At 45.3% G+C, this 18,405-nt stretch overlaps 1 long non-coding RNA gene across 38 annotated transcripts; it reads right to left on the reverse strand.

The window, feature by feature from the left end:
* Positions 1-15,003: 15,003 nt before the first annotated feature.
* Positions 15,004-17,823, reverse strand: LOC126992164 (uncharacterized). Of its 38 annotated transcripts, none has more exons than XR_007746290.1 (7): positions 17,096-17,823; positions 16,768-17,030; positions 16,505-16,572; positions 16,369-16,436; positions 16,233-16,300; positions 16,091-16,164; positions 15,004-16,022 (listed from the first exon to the last, which is right to left on the reverse strand). It is a non-coding gene; the product is annotated as an uncharacterized LOC126992164 (long non-coding RNA). The 38 variants fall into 38 exon arrangements; XR_007746280.1 differs by having other exon boundaries at positions 16,233-16,436; positions 17,096-17,160; positions 17,291-17,822; XR_007746282.1 differs by having other exon boundaries at positions 16,233-16,436; positions 16,768-16,965; positions 17,226-17,823.
* Between the last annotated feature and the right edge of the window lie 582 nt (positions 17,824-18,405).

Consider the following 18,405-nt stretch of genomic DNA (forward strand, 5'->3'; position numbering starts at 1 on the left):
CACCATGAACCTAAAGAAACACTCATTTGACAAGGCTTTCGTAGGAGTTGTGGGCATTTCGAAATGTAGTTTTATGACCCTGGTGGTAGTTTGACCCTTCTTCTGTACCATGACCCTAAAAAAACACTCATTAGAAAATTAGAACCCGACTGATTTCCTTTTTTGACTTTTGGAAATAGTTGATGTGAGAGGTGGAAGCGTCTGGCAATATCGACCTGAGGCTGCCGCTGTGTGTGTGTGTGTGTGTGTGTGTGTGCTGCTATGGCCCGCACCAGCTACATACCTCTTTTGTTTCTTTTTTAGGAGCAGCGAGTAGCGGGCTTTTTTTTTTTATTATTGTTTTCTCTTTTTGTGTGCCCTTGAGCTGCCTCCTTTGTTGTAAAAAAAAAATATTACTTGCTTCCCTCTGCACTACATGTTGAGTCTATCCTATTTCCCGTCCACCTCTGTCCACTAGACTTTTCGTACTGTGACACATTTTCTGATCAAACGTTTCCCTCCCTGGTGTGCTATTTGGCTGCCTTTTGATCGTACTAAGAGTGGGGCGTCAATTGTTCCCGGTCCGTGATTAATATTGTCCGCTTTCCGTTTTCTTTCCGTTTAACAGTTTGTAGAATTTGCCTCCTGTCGTCGGTAGTTCCATAGACATTTTGTAATTTATTTTTGTTTTGTTTTTGTTCTGTTTCTGGACTATTGATCACGTTTTTTTTTTCCCCTTCTTGCATTCTTGCAGTTTAACAGTTAATAGAATTTGCCTTCTGTCGTCGGTAGTTCTATAGACATTTGTGATTTATTGCCGTGTTTTTTTGCTCCGTTTTTGTGCTATAAAGCAAGTTTTTTTTCCCTTTCTCTTTTCGTTTTCTTGCACTTTATCAGTTAACAGAATTTGCCTCTCGTCGTAGGTCGTTCTATAGACATTTGTAATATATTTGTTTGTGTTTTTGTTCTCTTCTCGGGTGCCTTTTCGTACTAATCCCATTTTTTCGACACTTTATATTATTTTCCACTAACAGTTTCCTTCCTGGCAGTCACTCGCTCGTGCCGTGGACATTTTTAACTTTTTCTGTGATCTTGTTCTGTTCATGTGCCCCTTTTCGCATTAATCACATTTTTTTCGATACTTTATTATTTCCACTTACAGTAATTTCCTTCCTGGCAGTCACTCGCTCGTGCTGCTAACATATATAACTTTTTCTCCGTGTGAATGAAGTTTTCTCGTGTGTTCAAACTTGCTTCTCGGGTACACTTCACTAACACACTCGAGGAGGTCCCTGCTGATGCCTCGGTCCCCGCCTTCCACGCCCCCTCGGCGCCACCAACGCTCTCTGGGTCATGTTCTTAAACCTTTCGTCGCCCAAGCACATACACACTTAACAAGGCTTTCGTGGATTTGGGCATTTCCATGGGTAGTTTTATGACCCTGGTGGTAGTTTGACAAAGTTTCTGCACCGTGAGCGTGAGGAAACACTCTTTTTTGGCCTTTAGATATGATTTATGTAAGGGAAGGGAACATTTAAGAATATCGATCATATTATCAAGCATTTCTAAGCCGTTCGCCGCCACCGTGCAACGCTCTCCGTGTCATGTTCTCAAACCTTTGAGCCCAAGCACACGTTTAACAAGACTATCGTAGGATTTGTGAGCATTTCCACGGGTAGTTTTATGACCCTGGTGGTAGTTTGAGAAAGTTCCGACGCCGTGAAATTAAAGAAACACGCATTGGGACGCGTTTGACCTCATTTTTGGATTTTTAGAAGTGATTGATGTAAGGGAAGGGAGCGTCTAAGAACACCATCCTCTATCTATCTCGCCCTGTCCTTAGCCTCAGCTGCCCCCTCCTCCTCCCTTGCACCGTCTCTCTCTCGTTCGCTAATATTTAGATGATCACTTCTAAATTTCTTCAACAGTCGAAGCCACATATCAACCAGCTTTACATCCAATCTATACCACCTTTTCCTCTTCCTCCTCCTTCACTTCCTCCTCCTCCTCTTCCTCCTCCTCCTCCGCCTCGTCTTTTTTCTTTTCTTTTCTTCCTCTTTTTCTTCCTCTTGCTCTCCTGCTCTCCTATTGCTGCTGCTTTGTTGCTTGCTGACCTGCTCTGCTAAGTGCTAAGTGTTATATTCACTTTACTTAAACACATTCTTCCTAGCACACTTGCTCATCCCTTCTGCCCACACCCTACACCTCCCCTACACCTCCTCACAACACTGTGGTGCACATACAACTCCTTCCTAACTGTATTAAGCTCCTTCTTAACCTTACTACACATAATTTACATATTATTTTCTAAGAAGTGTACTAGGAGGTCCTTGTTTTCAGGCTGATTTTCTTTCATTGTTTCGGTCCGTAAATTCCCGCCGCGGCGTATACCCAGCCGCGCGGAGGGCGAAATTCCATGGAGACCCTTTGTTTTTCCTCCCTACCTGGCCGCGTGAATCCTAGAGGGAAGTCTAACGAGAACACCTGCCTGAGTCAGACAGGAGGAGTTAATCGTTCCCTCTGACCTACTGCCACTCATTCTCTCTGAAGTTAAAATGTAACAAAACATAACAAAGATAACAATAAAAGATATGGCTTCATCACTACGCAAATGCCCTGGTGCAAAGGACGCTTGCCCCACAATATTTTGATAAGGGGCGGAGTCATGTAGACACTGTCAAATGGAAAAGAAGATCTCAGATTTAGAGAGGGTTTAACTGAGTGCCTTAAAGCGTTGAACCAACGTCCCCTCACCCGCTCCCACCCCCACTGCTTCTTCCTCTTCTTCTTCTTCCTCTTCCTCTTCCTATTCTTCTTCTTTGCCTTCCTCTCCTTCTTCTTTACTCTGACTGCCTCCACCCTTCTTCATCTCCCTCCTCCCTCTCCTCCACCCTCCCAGGGGTCCGGACGAGAGCCATGGCCCGCAAGGTGAGGTCTTCTTCTTCTTCTTCTTCTTCTTCTTCTTCTTCTTCTTCTTGTGTTACCGCTTCCACTGCGTGCCCATCCATCTCCTTCTCGTCCCCCACGTCCACCTTCTCCTCCTCCTCCCCCCCCTCCTCATCGTCCCCCTCCCCCTCCCCCTCCTCCTCCTCCTCCTCTTCCCTCTCCTCCTCCTCCTCCTCCTCTGCTTCTTCTTCCCCTTCTTCTTCTTCTTCTTCTTCTTCTTCTTCTTCTTCTTCTTCTTCTTCTTCTTCTTCTGCTTCCACCTCCGCTGCCCTCTCATCCATCTCCTCGTCCCCCTCGTCCTCCTCCTCCACTCCCTCCTCCTCCTCCTCTGCTTCATCTACGCCTTCTTCATCTTCTTTTTCCTCTCATTCTACCTACTCCTCCTCCTCCTCTTCCTCCTCCTCCTCCTCCTCCTCCTCGTCTTCCCCTCCTCCTCCTCCTCATCATCATCATCATCATCTCCTTCTTCTTCTTCTCCTGCTTCTTCTCCTTCTTCTTCCTTCTCTTCACCTCCTTCTTCCTCCTCCTCCTCCTCCTCCTCCTCCTCCTCCTCCTCCTCCTCCTCCTTCTCCTCCTCCTCCTCCTCCTCCTCCTCCTCTTCCTCTTGCAGGCGTAGACGGAAGACCATCCTCCCAGCCGTCTCCTGTGAAGACGGATCACACTTCAACGGATCAAGGATCAACACCAAGGTTAACATAAAACTGGTGGGTGACAGCATTGTTAGAGAACAACTGACTGAGTTCTGTGGACGAAGTATCAAGAACAGAAGACGCTACTGTATTCCTGGTGCAAAACTACAAGATATAGAAGAAGCGGTAGACCTCGTCTCAGACCGCACGGAACAGGACACACTCTTTGTTTTGCACGCTGGCACGAACAACGTTCAAACAATGTCCACGGAGGAAATTATAGCTGACTACCGACGAGTAATCCGCCGCTTCAAGGAAAAGTCAAGCCACATCATTGTCTCCGGATTCTTCCGAGAATCAACGCCTTCACAGGCTTCCACAGAAAAGCGTCGAACATCAACAACAGATTGAAGCACCTCTGCCAGGACGAGGAAGTTTCGTTCGCAAGTCAGTGGAATCATTTTATGATATCCCTGACCTTTCCGTCCTGACGGTCTTCACCTCAATGCGATTGGATCAGCACGGCTTGGTAGGTTGCTGAACGAGGAGGTACTTTTGTACTCAAAAACTCCGAGCGCGGAGGGCACCAAAGTATCGTAAACAACCAACCAGTAGGGACCGCTCATCACACACCAAGGCCCCCAACAGAAAACACAAGCAGACACCAGACTACTGTGCCTCGAAGCGTTGAAGTCAAGAAGGACATTTCTGTCCTATACACCAACGCGCGGAGCTTAATACCCAAATGGATGAGCTACTTGCCTATGTTGACGTAGAAAGTCCGGACGTGATTGCCATCACCGAAACGTGGGCCACCTCTGACCACCTAATGACCGAATTCTCAATTCCGGGATACGAGAGCTTCTACAAAAACAGACTTCACAAGAAAGGAGGAGGTGTTATCTGTTACGTCAAGAACAAATACCCTGCCGTGGAAATAACCAAAGAAGACTCAGAGAAATATCACACTGTATATCTTGAACTGTAGACTAGCAAGCACAACAAAGAACAATTGGAACCGTTTACAGACCTCCAGCAACAAGCAGCGGACGACGAAGCGCTGTACGAGGAAATTCACACCATAACACAAAACAAACAGTCAGTCATTATCGGGGACTTTAACTGTTCCAACATTGACTGGGCCACGATGATTGGAGATCGGGAGGGTAACAGATTGCTCGAAATGTTAGAGGACACTTTTCTTACTCAGATTGTTAGCCAACCGACGAGGGAAAATAACTTATTAGACCTAGTACTCGTGAGTGATCCAGATCTCACACGTGAATGTCAAGTCGGCGAAAAACTGGATGGTTGCGACCATCACCTAATTCGCCTAAAAATCAGAACAGACCATGAACTCACCGAAAACACGTCCAAGATTCCAGACTACAAAAAAGCCAATTTTAACTTCGCTCGTGAGCTGCTAACCCAGACAACTTGGGAACCCATGAACCTCACTCCGGTGGACGGCGCGTGGAACGGCTTTAAGAACAAACTCCTGGAGGTAGAGACAACGACTGTTCCCACGAAGACAAGGAGAACAAATAATGCCACAAGCACACCATGGATGACTACCCAAGTTCGACGGGCGATTAATTTGAAGAAGAGAAAATACAACTTGCTAAAGGAAAACAGCACTGACGAGGCACGCGAACAGTACCATCAAAGCCTCAGAGCTTGCAGAACACTCATTCGCCAGAGTAAACGCGACTATGAAAAGCAAATTGCACGCGAAGCCAAGTCCAACCAGAAAAAGTTCTTCACGTATATAAGAACCAAAAAGAAGACAAAAAGCAATATCGGTCCCCTAAAGATGAAAGTGACGTATTAACACAGGACAGTAGACAAATGGTCGAAATCCTAAACAGGAACTTCGCGTCAGTGTTCACGGTCGAGAATACCCAGTCCGTACCGAGAGCCCTTCCCCACCGATGGGAATCACTCCCTAGGAATTGGTACAATCGACGAACGGGATGTGAAAAGTACCTAGAAAAACTCGAGACAAACAAGTCTACCGGACCTGACGACTTGTCAACCAGGCTGCTCAAGGAACTCAAGAAGCAAATCCTCAAGCCACTCACCGCCATCTACAATCAGTCACTACAACAAAACAAAGTCCTGAAAGACTGGAAACAAGCGAACGTAACACCGATCTACAAAAGGAGACAAAAGTGTGGCCTAAACTACAGACCAATCAGCTTGACCTCAGTGGCGGGAAAATCCTCGAGAAGATCATCAGAGACAAACTCGTTAGGTTCCTTGAAGACAACAACATCATTTCCGATGCTCAGCACGGTGTCAGTAACAAGCGCTCATGCTTAACCAATTTATTGGACTACTTCCAAGGTATCTATGAAAACAGTGATAATCAAATCAACACAGATGTTATATATCTAGACTTTCAGAAAGCCTTTGACAAAGTGCCACATGAAAGACTCCTCAAGAAACTTAAGTCGGCGGGATTAGGCGACGATCTGACAGCGTGGATCAAAGACTGGCTCACTGAAGAAAACAACGAGTTGTACTCAACGGACAGGCCTCCGAGTGGCTCCTGGTCACAAGTGGAGTGCCACAGGGGTCAGTGCTGGGACCCATACTTTTCATCATATATATCAACGACTCAGAACTAGGATTAAAATCAATCATTCAAAATTTGCCGACGACACAAAGGTGGGTGGAAGGCCTCACGACGGCAGACTGCGAAATTATCCAGAGAGACCTGGACCTGATCACTGGTGGTCGGAAAATGGCAGATGTCCTTCAACACTACCAAATGTAAAGTAATGCATATCGGATCCAGAAACAGCAACCACATATACCACATGGGTGGCGAACCACTACATGTTGTGCAAGAGGAAAGAGACCTCGGGGTCACCATCAGCAGTGACTTGAAACAAACAAAACACTGCAAGTCCGCCTGTAAGAAAGCCAATACAATGCTTGGGTTCATATCGAGGAACTTTGAATACAAGACGCCGGGAGTTATGTTATCCTTGTATAATTCGCTGGTAAGGCCCCACCTGGAATACGCCGTGCAATTCTGGTCTCCTAATTACAGGAAAGACATTGAATTACTTGAGAGAGTACAGCGCCGCGCCACGAAGATGATACCATCACTGAGGACGAAACCCTATGAAGAACGACTCGAGCGACTCAACCTCTTCACGTTGGAAAAGAGACGACTGCGGGGAGACATGATACAAGTCTTTAAGTACCTGAACAAGCTCAGCAACGTTGATCACTCCAAACTCTTCACGCTACAAACTAACCTGAGAACAAGAAACAACGGAAAAACAATTCAAGCAAAGCGATGCAATACCGACATCGGCAGGAGTTATTTATCAAATAGAGTTGTTCGCCACTGGAACAGCCTTCCTGCAGAAGTGGTTAGCGCAGAGACCATCAACTCCTTCAAGAAACGCATTGATCGCCACTTTGTTGCAACGGGTGTGAACTGAACGTTCCCAAGAGTAGGTACACAAGTGCTTTAATCCTTCCCTGCAAGCCACTCCTATGGCAAACGGATTTATTAAATCACTGAACGCAGGCAGCCTAGTAATGAGCCAACAGGCTTTCTGCTGCCTGCTAGTCCATGTCTCCATGTTTCTTCTACTTCTTCTTCTTTTTCCCTCCTCCTCCTCCTGTGTGGCAGTTCGTTCGGTAGGGTTGACGCCACCATCATCATGCCTCCGCCCCAAAGCTTGGCTCCCTGTTGAGGCTTCCGCGGCCTCGGACTGAGTGATGTGCAGCGAGGGAGTGGCGGAGGAAACAAGGTGATTCTTCAGACCGTCTCCTCTACACTTCAATTGGCAGTAGGGAGGCGGTGGCCGAGTGGTTAGCGTGCGGGCGTGGTGTCCCTTCTTAGTCAGACTTTATTGATGTATTGCTGCACAAACTAACTAATAATAAAGAAATAAATAAATGGGTGAATTAATAGATAAATAATCATTGTGTTATTTACTCGTCTTGAAAAATATATTATGTTATGAAAAATATATATCCAAAGGGTGATAATAAATAGAGAAAATATAAATGCATGAAAGTAATGCTAGAAAGAGACGAAATAACAACATCCCGTAATTTCAAACCTTAGCAAGAATATTTAAACACACATTTCTTTTATAACATTCGATTTGATGAACTTTGAAATCACATAGGTCCATATTCATCAACGCCTTGGGCTGCCGTTACGACTATTGCCCAAGGCCACGGAGAAGATTAACCGGGTTTTTATGAGTGTTGTTCCCTTTTGTGACGCTGAAGTCGTGTAAAACTATCACCGGGATCACAAAGCAGTTCGTGAAAGGTCCGTCAGCTTCTACGGGAGGCTTTTCAAACAGGCGAACTGAGTGAGGCGCCGACACCTTAAGAATGCGAGAGGAGAGTTTCAAGACGCCTCGCCACCCGAAACTGACCTCTCTTGACCTCTCGTTCTTTTATTTTTTTTTCCCGGAGCAGCGTTTAGCAGACTCTCTTGTTTATGTTTATTTTCTTGCCTCTGAGCTGCCTCCCTTCCCGGCAAAATAATATGATGACTCATGTGATCGGAACCGAAAAATACGTGTGCGCGCCGCAAACATATAAACGAACCAGCCAGTCATGTCCGCGGCGCCTGGCTTTGATTTGACACGTGACGGCGAGCGTGGTGACAGCCTTGAGTGGCGTCGCGTGGCTCGCTGCTGCGCCCGGCACTAACGTCAGCAAGATGCGATCACCGCCGTCTTTGCAGCTCTACCAGGGGAGTTCCAAGACCCTTCTCCACCCGATTGTCGGCTACTCTGTCAACTATTTGCGGGGTTGACTACAGCGGACTTTTTTTTTTGTTTAATCTTTATTTCGCCCTTGAACTGCGGATTGATGCATTTGGTATTGTCTGCGGAGAATCACGGGATATCGCTGGAATGACATTGTGTCAAACCGGCAATCATTTCGTAAGACTGATTTGAGGTCTGTTACCTGCAGAGTGCGTGGACACCAACTCCAGCACGGTACCCAGAAGTCAATCTTTATCACTGGGTTGTTTTTGTAAGAGTTAACCCCGAGTGGAGGAGGCCGAGGGGACGCCCACATAGTTTGTGGATTGAGGAAATCAACAGATCCTGCCGGCAGGTACTTGGGACGGGAAGAGAACTACATAGGGACCTGCCCGGAGGAACCCGCGGGTTTGACGTCGTAGGGTGGGCGTGGCGACGCGCCCCCGGCTTATGCCCCAATTGACTGACTGATTATGCTCCCTCTTGTACTGTAAAAACATTAATATTCATGTACCTCATCTCCTCGTGGACTTGATGCTTAAAATCTTATGATTGGCTATGAATGTTGCCCCTGCCTGCGTCAGACTCCATAAATAGCGTTACTTTCTGCACCCGTGATTCTTGTATTCTGCCTGCGTCACAAAGGTTTGTACTCTGTCATGATTCTTGTGCCCTGCCTCCTCTGATACGATTCTTGTTCACTGCGTGCTCTGGTATGATTCTTGTGCCCTGCCTCCTCTGATATGATTCTTGTTCCCTGCGTGCTCTGGTATGATTCTTGTAACCCTTCTATTCTGTCATGATTTTTTCATCCTTGCTGCATCACACACGTTTTCATTCTCCTTTTCTGGCCATCCTTCGACAGACTGGCTTTTCAGTAACAATTATTCAGAAGACCAAGATCGCCCTAAGACATATCGAAGCCCAGTCTTGGTTTCTGTTTCTCAATATTTCCGAGGAAGGTTCACCAAGACTTGGCTGCGAGCATGTGGCAGCTGTGCCTCAAGAAACGCGGTGCTCCTCGGCGTCTAGCGTGACTCTGGACGATCAAAGGACGCCTGTAGTTTGCCTGACGCGGCCACTTTCCGTCCATTTATGACCACGAGGAACACGGCTCTGCTCGCCGGTGTCTAGCGTGACTCTGGACGATCAAAGGACGCCTGTAGTTTGCCTGACGCGGCCGTCCACCTTCCTCCTTTTAAGACTAAGCAAATGTTTTACCTGGCGAAGGTTGGGGTCAGAGCGCGTCATTAAGATCATTGCCTCGCCCTCGACCTATCCCTCGACCTCGACCCTCACCGCCACTCGCCCATTAAAGACCCAATTACTGCCTCCCCCCTCTGATAGATTAATAGAAATATATGAAATAGTAAATTGATGGCAAGATAGATAGAAAGATTCAAATATCGAGGAAGGTATAGATAGATGAATGTAGGTAGATAAATTACACACACACACACACACACACACACACACACACACACACACACACACACACACACACACACACACACACAGGCTGGTGTTTGCCCGCCGTGCTGCAGCCTACGATATTGTCGTCATTGTTAGCTTTGCACTTAGTTCGTTCAACGTGTGCATTTATTTTTATTTTTATTATTTTTATTGCTGTTGTTATTGTTCTCTTGGTGTTCTTTGTTGGCATTCATTTTAGGTTTGTTTTTATTTTGTTGGCTTTGTTGTTGTTGTTGTTGTTGGCTTTGTTGTTGTTGTTGGTGGTGGTGGTGGTTATGATGATGGTGGTAGTTTGTTTTCTTCTTTTCCTTGTTTTTCTTCTTCTTTATCTTCCCTTTTCTTGTTCTTGTTCTTGTTGTTCTTGTTTTTGTTCTCGTTTTTGTACTTCTTTTTCTTCTTCCATTTGTATTTTTCCTTCGTTTTCTTTTTTTTCTTTTTTGTTTCTTTTCTTTATATTTTCTTTTATCACCTCACTTTTCATCTTCTTGCTTACGTTTTGGCTCCCGTACTGCGTCATCATAACACACACACACACACACACACACACACACAAGTCTATGTATACACAAGGTCTTCGTTACATAGAGGCGGAGCGGCGTGGGTTTCAGATTTGAGACTCGATAGATTGCCACTTTTGCTACACTGTTGTTGCTTGTCCCTCCTGCTAAGAACTCCAGTGGAAAATATTTCTCTTCTCCCACAAAACAGTCCATGCATAACCCAGCAACTTCTCCGAGAGGAATTTTGAAACAGGCGAAGTCAGATGCCGACACGTTAAGAATACGGCTTGAATCAGGGACGCGCACTCAGGGTCACGGCGCTAAGAACAGACCGTCAACAAGTGCCTGTAGGGAGTCCAGTAGCATATATAGAAGACCTTAGATCCGTGTTTATAGTCGTGTTTATTTTTCCGTCCGAACATATCAGGTAAATTTGACGTTGCAGTAATAGGACGTGAGTGACGCGCAATGCATGTCAAGCGTTGTGTTATTTGTTGACGTGTTTTTGATGCAGACGTAAATGACTCGCGCCTTTTATGTGTTTTGCTTCGTGCAATGAAAATGACGCAATACGAGCAGTCTTTGTTTAATTGGTGGACGTTCCTCTCTCCCTCACACACACACACACACACACACACACACACACACACACACACACACACAGACACACACACACACACACACACACACACACACACACACACACACACACACACACACACACACACACACACACACACACACACACACACATATGTTAGACTTAGTCATTAGTGATGATGTAAACAATCTCATAGGCAGGGTGGATGTTGAACATGAATTTATTATTTCCCCAGTTCACAGGCTCATAACATTTAAATTATTATTGCCAATATGTAAGGTAACTAAGAACATTTATTTTAGGAATAAGGTGGGTTTCTCTGCTGCTACATTTATCAGTGAAATTAGTCAGAATTTTTATGATGATATGACGAGAGTGTTCACAATGATTTGTTATTTAAATGAAATTGTGTGAATTGTCTTACTGACATTTATAATGAGGTGATTAAGACACAATATAACAATGTGTGTCCGATCCTAGAGAAGGTCGTTACTGTCAAGGATAGATCTCCCTGGTTTAATGGTGAAATTTTGACACTGAAAAGAGAGAAACGACGCAAGGAACGTAAATGGAGAAATGAGGGATCTGTTGTGGCCTGGGAGGATTATAAAAATGTGAGAAATCGCTATAATGACTTGATAAGTAGGAGTAAAAGAAACTGTTATCATACTAAAATTCTTGAGGCAGGATCAGATATGATCAAATTATATCAACTTTTCAATAGTCTTACTGGTACTACTTTGAGAAGAAAGCTTCCCGATGGTTTCTGTGATTAAGATTTAGCGGATAACTTTTGTAGTTTTTTCATGAGTAAGATTATGAATATTGTATCGGAATTTGTGTACACACCTTTTATGCCTGTTGCTGATGTTGAGGTGGATTGTAGATTGCAGTGTTTTAAAATCATTAGGAAGGATGATCTTGTTCGACTTTTCAAGAAAGCTAAGAAAACATATTGTGCCAGTGACCCATTGCCTGTATTAGATATCATGGATGCAGATAATTTTCCTAGTTTCATGGATATGGTGCTAAGAATTGTCAATACTAGTATTTCTTCATGTAAATTTCCGGATTCTGAAAAGCGAGCTGTTATAAAACCAGTCTTAAAGGGAAAACTTGATTATCAAAATGTAAGCTCTTATAGACCAGTATCAAATTTGCCTTTTTGTCTAAGTTATTAGAGTATGCAATTATTGAGTAGTTGATGGAACACTTGGAGAAGGTCCATGTCTTGCCTGATAGTCAGTCTGCATATAGGCCAATATTTTCTACTGAGACTACTTTTTGTTCTGTTTTTAATGATTTACTAGAAATGATGGATGGGGGTAAATGTGCTATATTGGTTCTTCTAGATCTTAGTGCAGCATTTGATACAGTTGTTCATGAATTGCTTGTAAAAGACTTAAGGAACATTGGAGTGGTAGACAATGCGTTAAAGTAGAGTTATTTACAAACCAGAAGTTATTGTGTGCAAATTGGAAATTGTTTTTCTTCACATGAAGCTCTGACAAGAGGAGCTCCACAAGGAAGTGTGCTGGGACCTATTTTATTTTGTATATACACGATTAGTTTATCCAGGATACTACAACAACATGGTGTAGGATTCAAGTTATTATAATGACATCCAGTTCTGACTGATTTCCATCACTGATCTTAGCTAATTGAATTTTCAATATCTTGGGAGTGTTGTTGATCAATTTGACACTGAAATGTCAGATAAATAATGTCGTAAGGATTGCCGGATATCACCTTAGAAATATTGCTTTTATCAAGAAATACCTGGATGAAGATTCTATCAAGAAATTGTTGATTAACAATATCATATCAAGAGTGGATTATTGCAACTCAATCCACTATAACCTGCCAAAGCTCCAATTAAGGAAATTACAGATGGTCTTAAATAGAGCAGCGAGATTAATCAAGGAACTCCACCACGAGAGAGAATTACTCCTGTTCTGATAGAGCTCCACTGGTTGCCAATAAAAGCAAGGATAGTATTTAAGTTATGTGTTTTGACACACCAAGCTTTGATTACTGGCCGTCCACCGTATTTGAGAGAATTATTACACGAAATACAGCCAGGTGAAGGCATTAACACTCGCCGAGCCACTTCTGGAATCACACTTCATGAACCACAAAAGCACTGATTTGTTCGATGTATCTTAGCTTCGCAGCATTCTCAAGCGATCTCGCGTAATCACTTAACACAAATGATGCTGCAGGTCCTGCCAGTTGCCCGCGGGTAGTGACTTAGGGAGGGGGCACACGTGGTCCGTCTGCTCACTCTGCTGGGGAGGTGACCACCAGCGGGTCTGCAGACGACGCACAAGGTGCAGACGACGCTATTTCGTGACGTCACTGCAAAACCTCTATACTCGTAAGAACATAAGGGGCCATATTCTTAAAAATTTCGAGGTAAAGATTCGTCTTAGGTCCGTGCCAGTATCTCATAATCTACTTTATGAAACATCACTATCTCTTCATATATCTTTTCTACAAACCTTCAACAGTCATGGAAACGCTTTGAAAATTCAATTCAAGGACTTTTTTTTTTACTCTTGAAAATAGGGGATAATGGTGTGGAGCTTAGTTGACCCCGCAGCCTACACTACCTCACCCGCCACGTTGGGTTTCTCCTCCTCCTCCTCCTCCTTTTCCTCCCTCTCGCTAGCTCCCCTTTCTTGACCTCAACCTCGTCGTCTTTTTCCTTTGCTATTTTATCCTCCTCCTCCTCCTCACGCGTGGGTCAGTGAAATGGATATGCCTGGGAAAGGTAAACTGAGGTAACCTGCGTGCCACAATCGGTCCTGTATCGTCGGCTGAGGGGGTCTGCTGTTACCTGCGCGGGGTCACGGGCCAAGGGGACGGAGGAGCGCGCAGGGGTAATGCGTAGGTTATCGTGTGACCTCCCCCCCCTTCACCCCTCTTCCCACCATCATCTTTGCCTTATACAGTGTTGCGTCCTGGTGTTTTTTCTTGTGAGTGTTTGACATATTGTTTTAAATGAGGGTTTGATAGTTTTATGCGTGTGTGTGTGTGTGGGTGGGGGGGTGGGGGGGGGGGGTTAGTGGTTGAATGTAGGGAAGTGAGCCAGTCATGTATTAGCACAGGTATGAAGGGGTATACAGTAAGGTTAGGTTAGGAAGGTTAGGTTAGGTTAGGTGTGGGTTTTATGGTTGAGGGAAGATTGTGTGCTGATAGCGGAGACAGTAACAGGAGGAGGCAGGCAGATGTAGAGGTCACCCAACCAGCCAGGTATTAGTACAGGTGTGAATGGGGGTATACAGAAAGGTTAGGTTAGGTTAGGTGTGGGTTTTATGGGGGAGGGAATATTTGTGCTTATAGCGGAGAGAGTAACAGGAGGGGAGGCAGGCAGAGGTAGAAGGAGTCACCCAACCAGCCAGGCATTAGTACAGGTGTGAAGGGGGTATACAGGAAGGTTAGGTTAGGTTAGGTGTGGGTTTTATGAGGGAGCGTAGATTGTGTGCTGATAGCGGAGACAGTAGCAGGAGGGGAGGCAGGCAGAGGTAGAAGAGTCACCCAACCAGTCAGGTATTAGTACAGGTGTGAATGGGGTTTAAGGGCCATATTCTTAAACGTAAAAGAACATAAGAACGTAAGGAGTCTGCAAGAGGCCGGTTAGTCTCTACAAGGCAGCTCCTGTAAGTCTAATCCCACCTTACCTCACTATCCATGTTAGATCGTTAAGTGGTTTGTTAGTTTGTTTGTTAATGGGTAGTCAAACAGCTGTATTACCGTTAGTTAGGTAGGTTAGTTAAATAGATAGTTTGATAGTTAGTTAAGCAGTTAGAGTCAGTTAGTTAATTTTACTATATTCTGTATTTATTTATTTATTTGTTTATATTATTTTGTTTATTTATTTATTTTCTTTTTGTTATTTTTTTTTCTTTTTCCTTTCTTTCTTTTCTTTTTTCTATTTGTTTTCTTTTTCTTTTCTTTTTCTTTCTTTTTTCCTTTGTGTTTTCTTGCTGTTGGTTTTCTTTTTTGATGTTCTTTTTTGGTGTTCTTTTTTCCTATCATCCTTTTGTTGATGTTCGTTGGTCTGGGTGAGCCGCTTTCCTCCCAGAAGAGACCCACCCATAATTTTGGAGATGTTGTTAGGGCCGAAAGGTGGATGATGTTTGTTTTATTTTATTTTCTTGATGTCGTGTTTTTCGTTCTTTTTATTGCTTTTGTTTTCTTTTTCGATGTTTTCCTGTTCTTTTTCTTTTTACTTCTTTTTGATGTTTTTTGTTGTTATTTTTTTCCCATCATCCTTTTGTTGATGTTCCTTGGACTGGATGAGCCGCTTTCCTCCCAGAAGAGACCCATCCATAATTTTGGTGATGTTGTTTGGGGCCGAAAGGTGGATGATGTTTCTTTGTATTTCTCTTTTCTCGATGTTGCTCATTTATTTCTGTTGCTTTTCTTTTTCGATGTTTTTTCTGTTCTTTTTCCATATTTTTTTGGTGTTCTTTTCTATATCATCCCTTGTTGATGTTCTTTGGTCTGGGTGAGCCGCTTTCTCCCCAGAAGAGACCCACCCATAATTTTGGTGATGTTAGTCATTGCCGGAAGGTGGATGATGTTTGTTATATTTTTCTTTCCTTGATGTGTTTTTCTTTGTTTGTTTTTTATGTTAATTTATTCATATCATCCTTTTGTTGATGTTCTTTGGTCTGGATGAGCCGCTTTCTCCCCAGAAGAGACCCACCCATAATTTTGGCGATGTTAGGGCCTAAAGGTGGATGATCTTTTTGTTTCTTTTCTTGATGTTTCGTTTCTGTATTTTCCATTTTTCTGGTGGTGTTTTTTATTTTCCTTTTCTTTGGTGTTCCCATCGCGTGGATTGTCTACGACAGTATAACGAGCACCACAAGCCCGGGTTTATTTAGAGTTTGCTCTCCTAGGCAGATTGCCTACCACGGCTGACGACCTCCACCTGCCCGGGTTTATTGTTCGGAGTTTGCTCTCCTAGGTGAATTGCCTACCACGGCTGACGACCTCCACCTGCCCGGGTTTATTGTTCGGAGTTTGCTCTCCTAGGCAGATTGCCTACCACGGCTGACGAGCTCCACCTGCCCGGGTTTGTTGTTCGGAGTTTGCTCTCCTAGGCAGACTGCCTACCACGGCTGACGAGCTCCACCTGCCCGGGTTTGTTGTTCGGAGTTTGCTCTCCTAGGCAGATTGCCTACCACGGCTGACGACCTCCACCTGCCCGGGTTTATTGTTCGGAGTTTGCTCTCCTAGGCAGACTGCCTACCACGGCTGACGAGCTCCACCTGCCCGGGTTTGTTGTTCGGAGTTTGCTCTCCTAGGCAGATTGCCTACCACGGCTGACGAGCTCCACCTGCCCGGGTTTATTGTTCGGAGTTTGCTCTCCTAGGCAGACTGCCTACCACGGCTGACGAGCTCCACCTGCCCGGGTTTGTTGTTCGGAGTTTGCTCTCCTAGGCAGATTGCCTACCACGGCTGACGAGCTCCACCTGCCCGGGTTTGTTGTTCGGAGTTTGCTCTCCTAGGTGTATTGCCTACCACGGCTGACGAGCTCCACCTGCCCGGGTTTGTTGTTCGGAGTTTGCTCTCCTAGGTGAATTGCCTCCCACGGCTAACGAGCTCCACCTGCCCGGGTTTGTTGTTCGGAGTTTGCTCTCCTAGGTGAATTGCCTACCACGGCTAACGAGCCTCACCTGCCCGGGTTTGTTTAGAGTTTGCTCTCCTAGGTGAATTGCCTCCCACGGCTAACGACCTCCACCTGCCCGGGTTTGTTTAGAGTTTGCTCTCCTAGGTGAACTGCCTCCCACGGCTAACGACCTCCACCTGCCCGGGTTTGTTTAGAGTTTGCTCTCCTAGGTGAATTGCCTACCACGGCTAACGACCTCCACCTGCCCGGGTTTGTTTAGAGTTTGCTCTCCTAGGTGAATTGCCTACCACGGCTGACGAGCTCCACCTGCCCGGGTTTATTGTTCGGAGTTTGCTCTCCTAGGTGAATTGCCTCCCACGGCTAACGACCTCCACCTGCCCGGGTTTGTATAGAGTTTGCTCTCCTAGGTGAATTGCCTACCACGGCTAACGAGCCTCACCTGCCCGGGTTTGTATAGAGTTTGCTCTCCTAGGTGAATTGCCTACCACGGCTAACGAGCCTCACCTGCCCGGGTTTGTATAGAGTTTGCTCTCCTAGGAGAATTGCCTACCACGGCTAACGAGCCTCACCTGCCCGGGTTTGTTTAGAGTTTGCTCTCCTAGGTGAATTGCCTTCCACGGCTTACGAGCCTCACCTGCCCGGGTTTGTATAGAGTTTGCTCTCCTAGGTGAATTACCTTCCACGGGTAACGAGCCTCACCTGCCCGGGTTTGTATAGAGTTTGCTCTCCTAGGCAGATTGCCTACCACGGCTAACGAGCTCCACCTGCCCGGGTTTGTAGCCGGAAGATCTCCGGCACCTCCGTCGGGGCCCGGAGGGACGCCGAGGAGCCCTGCCTGGAGCCCTCCATTCCTGCCATGCTCGCCAGGGAGACCTTGGGCTCGCTGGCACTCCACCCCCCCCGCCGAGGCGAGGATGCAAGAACTCGCTTCTTAAAACTACCAGACTGGATTATAAAATTAATCATAATTACTGTGAAGGCGCCGGTCACCGCGTTTATCGGTTCAGGGATGGAAGACCGACGGGCCTGGGAAACGCGCACAAGCATCCAAAGGAATCCTCGCGACGGCTTGCGACGCAGCATCCATTTCCCTTTTCTTTCTCATTCCAATTTTTCTTTTTTATTATATTTTCCTACTCTGATTGATTGATGGATCGATTTTACTTGGTAGGAATCTGCTCACCAATTAACACCATTCAGGTGTACATTGCACCCACACACCTGCCGAGAGAAAACACCAGTGAGAGTGCTGACGCTCACGAGGACGGCCCGCTAGAGTTTCATAACATTCGCATCGGGGCCCACTTCTCTTTAGTCGTCTGTCTCTTTATTTTTCTCTTCTCTATTTCATTCTATTTCTCCCTTTCTTTCATCCTTGCTCTCCATCTATGAATTTATTTATTTAATTCTCTCTCTCTCTCTCTCTCTCTCTCTCTCTCTCTCTCTCTCTCTCTCTCTCTCTCTCTCTCTCACACACACACACACACGCACACACAGCTGTAGGCGTTGTGGGTATTGCCAGGGTAGTTTAATGACCCTGGTGGTAGTCTGACCTCCTATCTGTACTATGGACCTAAAAAAAACACTCATGAGAATCAGACTGATCTGCTTTGACCCCTGTGGAAAAAGTTGGTATGAGAGACAGAAGCGTCTGAGAATACCGGCCTAGGAGTTGTCATGTATAAGTCGAGTGTCCTCTTGTTGGGTTAAGGATATGCACTGTTAATTATTTATTAATGTATTGGCATCACAGGAGGCGGCTCAAAGACAAAACAAAACACACTCACTAAAAAAACACCAACCACTTCTCCCACTATCAGAAAACACTCACCATCATGTGTTTTTTTCTTTTTTTCTCTCTCCCATTTATATATTTATT

The sequence above is a fragment of the Eriocheir sinensis genome, unplaced genomic scaffold, assembly GCF_024679095.1.
Source record: "Eriocheir sinensis breed Jianghai 21 unplaced genomic scaffold, ASM2467909v1 Scaffold41, whole genome shotgun sequence".
NCBI lineage: Eukaryota > Metazoa > Arthropoda > Malacostraca > Decapoda > Varunidae > Eriocheir > Eriocheir sinensis.